This window comes from Parus major, chromosome 2, assembly GCF_001522545.3.
Source record: "Parus major isolate Abel chromosome 2, Parus_major1.1, whole genome shotgun sequence".
NCBI classification, from domain to species: domain Eukaryota; kingdom Metazoa; phylum Chordata; class Aves; order Passeriformes; family Paridae; genus Parus; species Parus major.
The window spans coordinates 120,215,638-120,228,855 of NC_031769.1; positions in this window are offsets into that span (position 1 = coordinate 120,215,638).

Consider the following 13,218-nt stretch of genomic DNA (forward strand, 5'->3'; position numbering starts at 1 on the left):
TCCACCCATATGGATAGGAGCCTGTCTTTTGGTGTTAAGAGATGGAACTCTTCATTAGAATTAGTGTTCAGGGTATATTTTCTTATCTGCCTCTGGCCAAGAAGAAAAATCTGAACTGTGACCAAAGGAGATATCCACAGAAAATCGCAGAGGAATGATGGTCAATTGGCCAAGTGTTTTTCCAGGGAAGGAGCCATGCTACAGGCAGAAAAAGAGTAGTTCTTTGTTCCTGAATGATTATTCTTCCTCCCAAGGTTGTACCAAAGCTGTAAAAGCTACATTTGGAAGCAAAACTCAGACATTTTTAAAATAAAAAGGAAGCTGTGTCATGAGGACAAGGGAAAAAAGAGGGAGGAAGAAAAGGCATTTTTAAAATGCTTAGACGTAGCCTCACAAAAGCTATTCAAGCTCAGTACGTAAATCCTTGGTTCTCTTTGGTTCATCCATCACAAGCTGGACACAAACTACTTTTCTTAAAATTCAGTGTGACACTAATTATTATTTTATGTATCATTTAGACATTCAGCTAGGAGGACACAGTCTTACAGAATACAGGAAAGAAAAGAAGGGAGAGCAGATTCTTTCAGAATGCCACCGTGCATTTTCCCTAGTATACTATTTTGTGTGTAATGACATTTTATGATTTTTATCACACCTGTTTCTGATGTAGAAGTTTAAAGAAATTTGGGATTAATAGTATGAGCAACTGAATAAATACAGCACAAGCTGTTGGCAGCCTCTGGGCAATTGTAATGGGATTATGGCAAATATCAGTATCCGAGCAACAATATTCAGTGTTGTTGCAAGTCTCCACCTCATCTGAGCCCAGTATTGTTTGCACTGTGACAAGAAGAAAGTGATTTTGCCTAATTTCTTATTTCTTAATGGACTTGTTTCTTTTTTTCTCTTTCTATCTTGCTTCTATCCCTTCTTTTTCATGATCTGTGAATTGGTCTGCAAGTTTTGGAAAGACAATGCTGATAGACATCAATCCTCTAGAGTATTTTTCATTTTCTTATTGTTGTCCTTTTATCTGGATCTGAGAATGAAGATTTCCACTTAGTACCAAGTCTCAGTCTTCCAGTTTTCTAATCATGGTTTCCATCTGGCCTTCACACGTTGATTTTTCTCCAAGAGGTCCTAAAACATGGAAAAGCTGATGTGTATGTAGCTCAGACAACAATACAGGGAGTAGATGAAGATGGGAGTTTGAAAGCACTTGTGGAAGCCACAGTTCAGATGTAGTGGAGGTGCTCTAAGCTGTGATTGCAGCAGGAAAAATTGCATCACTCTTTCCAGGAGGCATCAAGTCCACATTTCATTGTGGTGCCATGGTTTAGTGTACCTTTATGTCACTGCACATTGGTTATGGTCAGGCTGAGAACCTCTCATGTGAACTAGGAAATTGTGTTTGCCTTATTTTTTTGGGTAAGCATGTGTCCACAGGGTAATAACCACGTATATCTACAGATAGTCAATGTGGCATCATAGCCATTTACAACCTAGGAGAGAGACAGACCACTTCTTGAGCAATCATGCTGTGCCTGAGAGTCTAGTTAAAACAAATTTTGCCCTAATCTTTAAGTGCTCAAATCCCCAATGACTTTGACATCAGAGGTATTAATTGATTATAATTTGGTGCTTTTTTTCCTGTTAGGTTTGTTTTGTTGGGTTTTTTTTTTATTAGTAACAGTAATCTGAAAATTATTTCTTCATCCAGATGAGTTTTTCCTGTATCTTTAACATATTACCTTGTGTTTCACTGGGGGACCATTGTAATAGTTGCATTTCTTACATGTATGGCAGGCCTTTACAGAAACATGAAAACATCTAATGGAAAACAACATGAAGAGTTCTTAACAGCAATAATAGCAATAGAGAGTGTGTTTTCTCAACTTGTCAGTCTTCATGGCTTTCTTTTATTTTCTGTGGGATTTCATCCTGAGCTCTAACTCCATCATTTTGAATCCTCTTTTCATCTGAGGCAGGACAGGGTTATTTGACATTGTCTGTGAAATCTAGCACTGGACTTGCTTGGCCAGTTTGCAGTCCATACATCTGCAGCAACATGCTTGGAGTGCTGTTTCACAGCATTTTGTAGACATTGGCAACTCTGAGGCGATGGTATTTTCAGCCAACAAGGACTTTGACTCATGATGGGAGATTTTTTTCACCCAGGTAACATCTGAAGTCTCCTCTTTAAGTGAATGTATTGAAATTCACTTTCATTAGCAGCCGTGGCAACTGAGTCTATACTTGATCATACTGTTGTACTAGGATGTAGAACAGAACAAAGAGAGGCATGTACTAACATACATGTAGAAGGTGAATAAATAATTTGCATTATTTAAGTAACATTCCATGTTCTGTGAACTTTTAATATCTCTACATCTGTTTAGGTGCTGTAGGGCCCGTGGCTGCTTTAAATTGGATTTTATTTTGGGCCCATTTTTTCTGCATCATTCTTCAAAGAGTCTATATACTCCTCCTTGTTTGCAGGATCAGATGTGTTGATAAAGTCTTCATACTAACTGTGATCTACCTGCAGATCTTGGCATGTAAACTCCCCATATTTTCTATTTTCAGTACACAGGTTTTTGCTTTTTTAGCTTTACCCAAAATCTCCAGCTTCTCCCATAGCTGCATGATCTTGTCATTCTCATTTCATTCTCCTCCCAGTAGAAAGTGTACTGTTTAGTGTGCTGTATACCACCAGCATTTTCTATTTTCCAATGAAAAACATATGTGCCAAAATAACTGTGATGGCAGTCTGCAAAAAAACAGTATCTTCCTATGGGTGTGTTGAATGTGCACAGACATGTGGGGTTTTTTCCTATGGGCAGTGCCAGAATCCTGCTGATATATCAGACACAGAAAAATGTTTGCCATTAGCTATCCCCTGAAGGATTTTTCCAGTCACAGGTAGTGGAAAATATGCTTCTTCTACTTATCTGTTTGATTATTTTGGGTATGTCCAAAAGCAAAAATAAGCACACTGGTTTTAAGTGAGTGTATCTGTTTTATCCATTATTCTAACCCCAGTGTAGTCACCTGGAGCTGTATACCAAAATCTAATGCCTGGGAACAGTATAGATCAGTAAGCTGAGGGCAAGGGATCCTCCAAGATTAGCTCAGGAACACAAGATGTCTTTAGCAGTCCTGGAATACTTTTATTTCCTTGCTAAACACGTCTACATGGGCCTCATACCTGGACTTCATGATGACACTGTGATATTTCTATCTCCAGAGTCTCTTTCGCTTTCCATAAGTCATATCATGAAACTATCACACTGAAGCAGCCTTGTTGCTTGGAGGACAAAGCATCAGCTAAAGATCTAAATGTAATTCCTATGGCAACTCAGGAGTCATAGGTGGGAAGCATCCTTTTATTGCTGGAACAGCCTGACTGGAGAATGCACAGCAGTGAAAGATCCTCCCCTCTTTGAAAGATGTCAAATTCCTTACCTGCTTAGCTTCTTTTCTTTCTATGAAATTTCTTCATAAGACCAATACTTCTAATGAAAAAAAAAACCCAGCTCTTTACTCAGCTTCTATTGAAGTTTCTGTGATTGCCATAATTTAATTACCCAGGCATGTAATTCCTCTACTCTTTTGTGGGAATAAACTCAACCTGAATTGTATCCACTCATCTTCTATTACTTGTAGGTCCTCTGAGAATAATGTGAGGAATGTTTCAGGATAAAAAGAAGCCAAATTTTTTAATTATCTTTCCCTCTATTTAAATCCATTTATTATCTTTGCATGACAAGAAAATGTTTTAACTATGGTCTGCAATCATTGATATATGCATATGTTTTCAACTTAGTTGGCTCTTTTCAGCTTTTTATTCCTCCATAAAAGGTACTTTAATTTCTTTTTATGTCATTCTCTTCAAGTGTTTTCCAGAGGCTTATGGTGGCCAATACAGTTTTTGAGGCAGATAATTCCCCACTCTCACAACTGGGTTACCAATTGTCCCTCACACATCATCTCTCTTTTGTGTGATCTTTACAGCTTGTTACTCATGATCTGTGGATGCTGATATTTTTGAACTTTGCTGATATTATTGCATAACTTTCTCTGTGTTTCTTGCAGGACATCATGTTATCTGATTTTGTCTCTTTTTCTTCTCTTAAGCTAGTATCCTGGTGTCTATGGGTGCTAATAACTTTTTCACAGAGGCCCATGTAGTGATACCTTTGAAGGAACTCTCCTCTGAAATAATGTCATTTAGGTGCATGTGTTTCTCTGCAGATATATAGCAATGGGCTCAAACATCAATCTTTTGAAGTCAGGAGTCACAGGATATGCAAGGTTGGAAGGGACCACAGTGGGTCATCTGGTCCAGCCTCCCTGCTCTAGCACAATCATCCTAGAGCACATGGCATAGGGTCGTGTCCAGATGGTTCTTGAACATCTCTGTTGAGGGACACTCCACAACAGTCCAGGAAAGCAGAGCTCCATTTTGCACAACAGTGACTTAGGAAGACAAACACCATCATTCCCAACACCTGCCCTTCTTCCTTCTTCTCCCAGCTATAAATGCTTAGCGTGACACCAAACAGTACAGAATATCCCTTTGGTCAGCTGTCCCAACTGTGTTCCCTTCCAGCTCTTTGTGCACCCCCAGCTGCTTACTGGAGTGCTGGGGTGAGAAGCAGAGAAGGCCTTGATGTTGACCAATAATAAAAACAACCATATATTACCAGCACTGTTTCCAGCACAAATACAAAATATAGCCCCATACCAGCTACTATGAAGAAATTAACTCTATCCCAGCCAAAACCAGCACACAAATCATTTTAAGAAGTATCACTTTCCCTCAGCAAGTGAAGAAACTTAAAAAATACCTACAAGTTTTATATTCTTCTCCAAAAGGTGCATGAGCATATAACAGAGAGAAAAGGGTTAGAAAAAGGAGAAAATCCATCAGAAGGAGTAAAATCCCAGCTTCATGAAACTATACAAATGGAAAAGATAATTTTAACTTGGAGTCTTTGAAAATTTCTACTTTAGCACATGCTGATTTTGTGCTCTGAAGATTTCATACTGTTGAACTCACTTCAAGTGTAAATACTTTTATTTCCAACAGCTGCATTTACAGAAGAAACAAAACTAGTAAAAGTCCTTAAACTGAAAAGGATGGTATAAATAAAATATCTGATTTGGGTAAAAAATTAACTTCTTCATTAAGGGCCCTTATTTTCTTAAGGTAAACAATGCTATTTATTTACTGTAAACCAAATTACATTAGAAATTAGTTTCTACTCTAAATTCCTACAATAGTATTGAATTTATTAAACAAATTTTCTCCAATTACATTTTAACTATGACTTTAAAATATTTTCATCTACATTAACTAGTGTTATGGTATGTACTTCTCAATGTTAAAACAGTCTTTGGGGTTTGCCAGTCAGAAAATAGAGGTTCTTAAAACTGCAGTATATGTTTTTCTCTCTATTTTCTTATAAATTATGTGCTTTCAAAACACTATGTATTAGTTTTAACTAATAGTTCAGAATTCTCTTTAAAGATATATATTTTCAAAATTTCTTACCATTATATTAGTAAAAATCTCATACTTCCTCATGAAGAGTGAGAGGTACTGAAATGATAGTTCATGCACCACGTGGTACAACAGCTGGGCAAAAAAGGCAAAATTTCAAGAGGTAATTTGTTTATTTAAAGAGCTACTTAGACAGAATATAAGTACCTACATCTAAGAAAATGACTAATAATTCTTGCTTTCTACCAGCAATGTCCTAATAGAAATGACGTTCCATAGAAGCAGAGCATGTTCACTTGTTTTCAATGGTAAAATGATAACTGAATTTTGACATCTCAAGTATTGAGGGCTAGAGCCTTCTTCCTAGGAAGAAACAGAGGGCTCAGAAGAGCTACAGAACAAGGAGATTGTTCCTTTTGCTGTCTAGAAAGAAGAGGCTGAAGTTTTGGCAGAAAGTCCTGCTTATATAAATGTTTAGGTTTTTTATATACTGTGTATTATTTTTTAGATAACCCTTATGAGAAGTAGGTGCCTAGGAGTTACTTTCATCCTTGTCCAGAGGGGATTCAAGCCCTTTATCACACTTTCCATGGACTCCCAAATAAAGCTTTCTATAAGTGCAGAAGAGCGTTGTCAAAAATCATTGGCAAGGATCTACAGCTGCACAGCCAGGTGTACAGCAGTGTACAGTAAGAGGCCCAAGGGAAAACAAAAGTGGTGGTTTGGATACCTAACTAGAAAAGTTACAAACCTCAGCCCCTGCTCTCAGGACAGTGGCTGCTGTAGACAGTGATTTTGGCATGCAAAATGTCTAAAATTATGCATTTATTTTTAAAGATAGAATGTAAAATGCATCATTTCAAGGAACACAGACTAGAATCCACCACCTGCTTTGGAAGAGTGTATGTCTTACCTGAGGACTGGGGTATCACTTCATCTCTAAACCTTACATAGACTGGACAATTCCCCAGAGTCACTAGGTAGAAGCCAACTCTGAAGTGTGTGTTATTTCATGCAGAAAAAATATTCCATGCAAAAAAAATTTAAGAAAGGAAGTAGACATAAATTTGAATGATTTTTAAGCATGATGAGTGCGGTCTCTTGGATGTTTTCTAAGTTTAAAGTGAGGGAGAGCCTCATCTGATAAGCATAGATCTTACCCTACAGATAGGGTGGGGGAGGTAGGGATGTGAGCCATGTAGTGCTAGGGTGACAGAAGGCCAGATACTGCTACTTTTATTCCAGCTGTGTAGTTGAAAGGGTTACTGACTTTATGTAGTGGGATTAATGGCAAAGTAAGATAATACAATGGTAAAATTGTGCTAGAAAAACAAAGACTATGGTATTTATCTGTGCATGTAAAAGTATATTTGGATCTGCATATATTTCTAAGCTTTCACGTTCCTCATCCATGAAAAGTTTGGCAAACCTTAGCATTACTACAAAGAGTATATATTATTCCATAGGATTTACTTCGTAACTTTTTTCCCCTGCACCTTAGCCAAGCTTCACCATGTGTGTGCATAAGAAACCCTTGAAAAGCCAGCTGAGGGCTGAAATGTTGGGAATTTGCCCTCTTCACCCTTATGAATAAATCTTTTTTTAAAAGCAAGGAAAAAATCCTCTTGGCTTGGACTATCTCAGCATGCTGACTGTGCACAAACCAAGGCTGGAATAATTGTGCATTACCGTGATTTGTTTTTGTATTGCCTCCTTGTCATGTTTTAAAAAAAGAACACAAGTATTATAATTTCTTATTGCTGTGCACCAGGTGCTTGCCAGATAGCTAAGGAGGGCCAGCTGTTAGCTTTCAGGAGATGCCAGTGGAAGGACTGATAAACCTTTTTAAACCAATGAATTCAGAAACCTGTAACATTCCAGGAAGTAGTACAGCATTTTCTTGCCCTGAGAAGGGGTGCTAGCAAAGCACTGAATCCAGCTTTAGCTATCTTTTTAGAAAGCAGAAGGAAGGAAAAGAAAGGCAGCAAAATGTGCATGATGTGATGAGCTAATTCTTCATGGACCACCAGTGAGTGTTCCGCAAGCAGCACTTTGAGAACTGTTTCTGTAAATGATGCCAAATGAAAGCATGGTCTGATAAACCCAAAGAAAATAGTTCTGTCTGTCTCTACCTACCCATAAGCTGCACAATGAAAGCACTGAGGCTTGTTCCAGTGCTACTCTTGACACCTAGGTTTATGAAAGCTGCAGATACACGAAGAGAGTTTATATTGAAAATTATATTGCTGTCAGAAAATCTAAGTGCAAGTGCTATCAGTGCTGTTTTTGAAACAACTATTGAAACAGGATGACTTTGGTTTTCCTGCAGTTAGAACAAAAATTTGCCATTATTTGCCACTTGATTTATATCACCAGCTAAGTTTGCTTCTGTTTTAATGCTTTAATGCATTTATATATGCTTTAATAACCAGAGCTACTCTGGTTTAATAACCAGAGGTGCTCTTTCTTGTCCTACTACTTGTCTCATGTCCCTAAACTAGGACACCCATCCTTTAAATTAAATGGCTTTCAATTAAGCTCAGTCTCATAGGTCTGATCTGGCACTATCCCAGGAAGCAAAGTTTGCCAGTCACTCCAGTAGAAGTTGGTTCAGATCTGCCCAACAGTGTGTGTGGTGGAAGAAGCACTGAAGATTTCTCCTGTGCTGCCATGTCATGCCACCACGCCTGTGAAAGCTGGTAAGAAGGCAGAGCATAGATGGAGAAGGCCAGAATTTCACTAACTAAACACTAATGATATCTGAAGATGTCCTGAGCAAAGCTGCCATCTTGCTCCTCTCTAGTCACAAAGTTCCTTTTTCGCCGTCTCTAGAACTTGGACTTCTCTTCCCTGCTCTTATTCCATTGCTTTGTGCTTATAATAAGTAAACACTTATCTGAACCCATAATTAATCTTTTTTGACCCTCCTTTATTGGAAGGGGTGGGGGAAGGGGAGTGGCTGATTTGGAGTTTAATTTCCTGCTGGTATTAAAACAGCACACCTGACATTGTGAGGAAGATGAAAAATTTGCCAGATTATCTCCAACAGCAAAACTTTCCACTGACCACCAGAATTAATCATTAGGCAGAATCAAAGTTTTTGAAAACTATATTGTTCAAAAAGTCAGGGAGTTTATACCCTGAGGAAACTATTATGTTTAGGGGTACTGAAGAAAGAAACAGTTGCTCTCCACTAAACTGTGTGAGACAGAGAGAAAGGCATGCTAGAAGAGATGGCATCCAAACCCATTTCTCTGTTTTGTGCTCTCACTCTTCTATTTAATCATAACCATGGGGTGGTAAATTTGTTTGACTTAAAAAATCAATTTTGTATCAGTCATTTCACTTTGCTTTAGGAGGTAAGCTGACTGTAGGTACAGTGAATGACATAATGGCAGTATTCGCAGCTGAAATAGTTTACAAAGAAGCATGTTCATTAAGAAAGTGTCAGAATAAAGCAAACCTGGTGAAATACAGTTGTATAAATAACTTACATGGATAAAGAGATGACAGTTCCTAGCATCTGTCTGGTCTCATTCTTGACATGGTCCACTGAAAATTAAACAGACAAAGCTCTACCAAACAACCCTCAGATCAGATTTTTTCATAGCTTGTTTTCAGCTCCTTCATCAAAATGAAAATGTATTTTTGAGCTGTGCATATTTTGAGAAAATAAACTGACTCACACAGTAGAGGAAATTGTATTGTTCATACTTTTGTATCAGTTCTGAGACTGTACATGAGCATGCTCAGATATGTTTCAAAAACTGCCACTTCCTTCAGCAAGTAGCTTCCCTTTATATTTCAGAAGCTTAAGATCTGCATACATCTGAGCTGTGCTCCTGGACTCAACATATTCTAAAAATGGGAGATTAAAATTCTACAGATTTTTTTCTGTGATTTCTCTCAGAGTCCCTGAAGCAGATAATTTTAAAGGAAAAATAGAAGATATAAATATGACTGGATATAGGGATTAGAATTTGAGGAAGAAATAAAAAAAAAAAAAAAAATTTGGGAGCTGTTTGTACATAGATGTAATTGCTGATAGATTTTGCATTAAAAATGTATGTGGTAGATCAATACAAGTAAGGAGAAGTAAGAAGTAGGGGTTTGACTGCAGGATCTGATCAGCAAACTAAGATGAGAGTGAAGCAGGCATATAGCAGAAAGCCAAGAGAAGGCAGAAATCAGAGAAAGTGAGAGAAGGAGGAATTGTGGAAAGAGTAAGAGGCAGAATAAACACAAAGATGATAGAAACATACACATTAGATTTAACTGGAGTGACAGTTAAAAGAAACCTCTAGCTTACATTATCTGCTGGCAGAGATAAACCATTTTTGGTAAAATCAATTTTAATCCCTGTAACTTGTAATTCTATGGCCCACTTTAGCATACCAAAATAAACTTTCCCCCACATTCTATATCACTCTGTCATTACAACTGTTATTTCAACTTTTCCTTTTGAAAAACATTCAGCCCTCTAATAGCCAGTCAGGGAGAGAAGATTTATTTTATCCTTCTTTTTTTTTTTTTAAAAAAAAAAAAAAGGATCATAGAAGCCAAACTGTACTGAAGAAAAGTTCAGCAGAGTAGTTCCAACACACAATACTTTTTCCAAATGCAGTGAAGGTACAAGACAAGTTGGTCACATGAAGCATGTGACAGTACTAAACAAAAGAAAAAAGTTATATACATATAAATATATATATATAATATTTAAACTGGTCCTCCCCGTGCTGGGAGTTCTAACTTCTAGTCTTTATACCTCTTCTAAGAGAAAACATCTAAGGCTAAAAATGAACACAAAGTAAGACTGCAATGTATACCCACCACCCCCTCCACCAAGGGCAAAGGATGTGGCCTGGCCTCTGCTTCCTTCAACATGTGTGTTGGACAACATGTATTTCTGCTTAATTTTATCTTTAAGAAATCTCACTATTTTTCCAGGCAGCTGGCTTGCTTCCTTCCCCTAAGGAAGGAATGTAGAGGAATTTTGGCATTCTTATTTCACGTTTTTCTCATCTTACACCACTTTTATACCACTAAGCATTAATCTGCTCCTTTCGGCAAAAAGGTCCCTGGTTTCCACACCTGTAGGATAAGAAAATGAGCAGATATAGATATTTTGTCTGCCTCTCTGCTTACTGATCTTTTTGCTGCAGAATTCAGTGTCAGCACATATTTTTGGGGCCTGAGTATGGATGGATATTCAGCATTTTGGTCAAGCCTCACACACCCATTTTCTCTTCCACAGAAAGCAGTTGTCATTCATTCCCACAGCTGGAACATTGCCTCAAGTACTCATGTGTCTTGCCCCTGGTCCTGACTGATTCTGTCCTGCCTTACAGGCATGGAGAATGCCTCTCTGCCTTTACTCATTATTGAAAAATGGAATACCTTAAAATAAAAAAACGTAATTTTTTTTTTTTTTTCTAGTCTGGGATATTTTGCTCATCCCAGTACTTTTCATTATTATCTTCTTATGTTTTGTATTTCTCACTTCTTTATCACTACTGAAGTGGGCTTTTTCAGTGTCCTTGGTAGGACAAAGAGAGTCTTTATGGCCAACTTTCAGAAAATGGCAGTGATAAATAGAAACAAGATCCAGCTTTTATTCAACATTTGATATGAATTATGGCAATTTGTAGTCATTAGAGTTTTATTGAAGAGGCGATAGATTCATTCTCTTGAGCAGTAATTCAATGAATCAATGAATCAATGAGTCCTTATTTTAGAAAACAAAACATAGGTCAAACTTGAACTTGCAGATGTTAGCCTACCAAAGAAGACTTTCAGGGAAGGAGGAAAATTCATAATCCTACAGTTTCAGCGTGTGATATTGTTGTGTTTTGTTTGAAGCAGAGGGGAGAAGCTGACAGCTTTGTCATCAATAGTACAGTCACATCTAGACACGGTCTGCTACATTTAACCTTCCCTCCACTGTCTGCATCCATACATTGAAAAGAGAAACCAATAAGATCCATTTTATACAGGCAGAAGGAGTTATATCAACAACAACCCCTGTAAACTGAATCCAATCAATTATTTAAAAAAGACATTCAAGTTTTTGGGGAAACTATAGGAATGAGAAGAATAGAACCATAACGTTGGAGAAGTGGACGTGGACACATTTGAAAAAAGTGTCATTAAAATATGTGGGACATACACTGATACATTTTTATATACATATGCTATTTTTAATCAAAAGAGCTATTTATTAGACAGCTAAACTTTAAAAGGTTTTTCAGTTTATTTTTGAGTATTCTGGCCAGTTTCTTATGCTGTATTGCTAGCATGAGTCCATCTGTGAGAGCTTTAATGCTGCATCTTTAATGAACATTTTAGTGTTTATCACATTTGTATGAGTTGAAAATGTTAAGAAAATAATCCTAAAGTTTCTAAACTTTAGGTTTAGGAAAAAAAAAAAAAAAAGTTTCACCACATAATGAGCCTTCTTGTTCTCAACTTAATGAGGGGTGTGTATCTCGAAGATCATGTGAAAATAACTATGACTAAACAAAGGTAATTTCACCACCCACCCTTCTTCCTTAAAACAAAGTGTCCTAGACAACTATGTGTAAATAGACTACTGCAGTTGTCATCACTTCAAGTCAGAAAATATATGAATTATCTTTTCAGAAGCTGTATTTGCCAAGATCTATATAATATTTTTTTATTGCTGCTTAATTTTGAGATATTTTTTTTGGACTAACAAAAGGTTGAGATTATGCAATGTATTTTACTTCGTACTACTCCTGCAGTGTTAATGATTGAGTATCTTCCAACTATGCCATTGTAGTTTTGCAATTTTCAAATTTCACTAGTTTAAACTTCCTCTCATTATTTATTAACATACCTTCTAATAAAGTATTGCAAAATCCTATAAAATGGCAGACTGTAAAACCTCTAATACTTATTCTGTAAGAACAATACCATTTTTCATGAAATAAAAACAGAATTTCTGTTAACTTGGTAGAATAAAGAGTTACGAGAATAGTTTTAGCAGTCTGGTAGAAATTCCCTGTCAACACCTTACAGAACAATTTATCTGCCAGTCCTCTATGAAAGCCCAGGTGATTCTTCTAAAAGATGCTGTCAAAGAGCAATCCTTTGAAGTCAAAAATCACAAACTGTGATGTTTTTAACATCTGCCTGAAGAACTTATGGCCTAGGTTTCAGGTGCATAGAGTGTGAAACAGCTTGTGCTGGGTGAGGATGTGAAATATCAACTGAGAAAAGAATCATAGAATCACTAAGGTTGAAAAAGACCTGTAAGATCATCAAATCCAACTGTTGTTCCCAAACCACCAGGTTACTGCTAAACCATGTTCCCCAGAAATGCTAACATAAGAGGTAAGAAGCCCATCCTAGAACATTAAGGAACAGAAGAGCTTACTCAGGGTCTAAATTCCTTAAGATGGCAGAGTAAATTAAATTCTTACTGATCACATTCCATCTGAATAAATATAGGACCTTTGTAAAAATATGAAAACAAGGATGTTTCTTTCTTTAATACCAGTGTTTTTGCTAAATCCTGTTAGTTTCCTCTCATGGTTGCTTGTTACATGTGTGGCTTGACAAAGCCACGAGGGACAGAATTAGGAAATCACTGTAAGACCATCATAGGGACATTTTAGCATCAGTTCAGCTCTGTGAAGAGGTCATTGCATCTGAGCATGTGTGAATTTGTAGGGAAAATGAGCTGTACCATT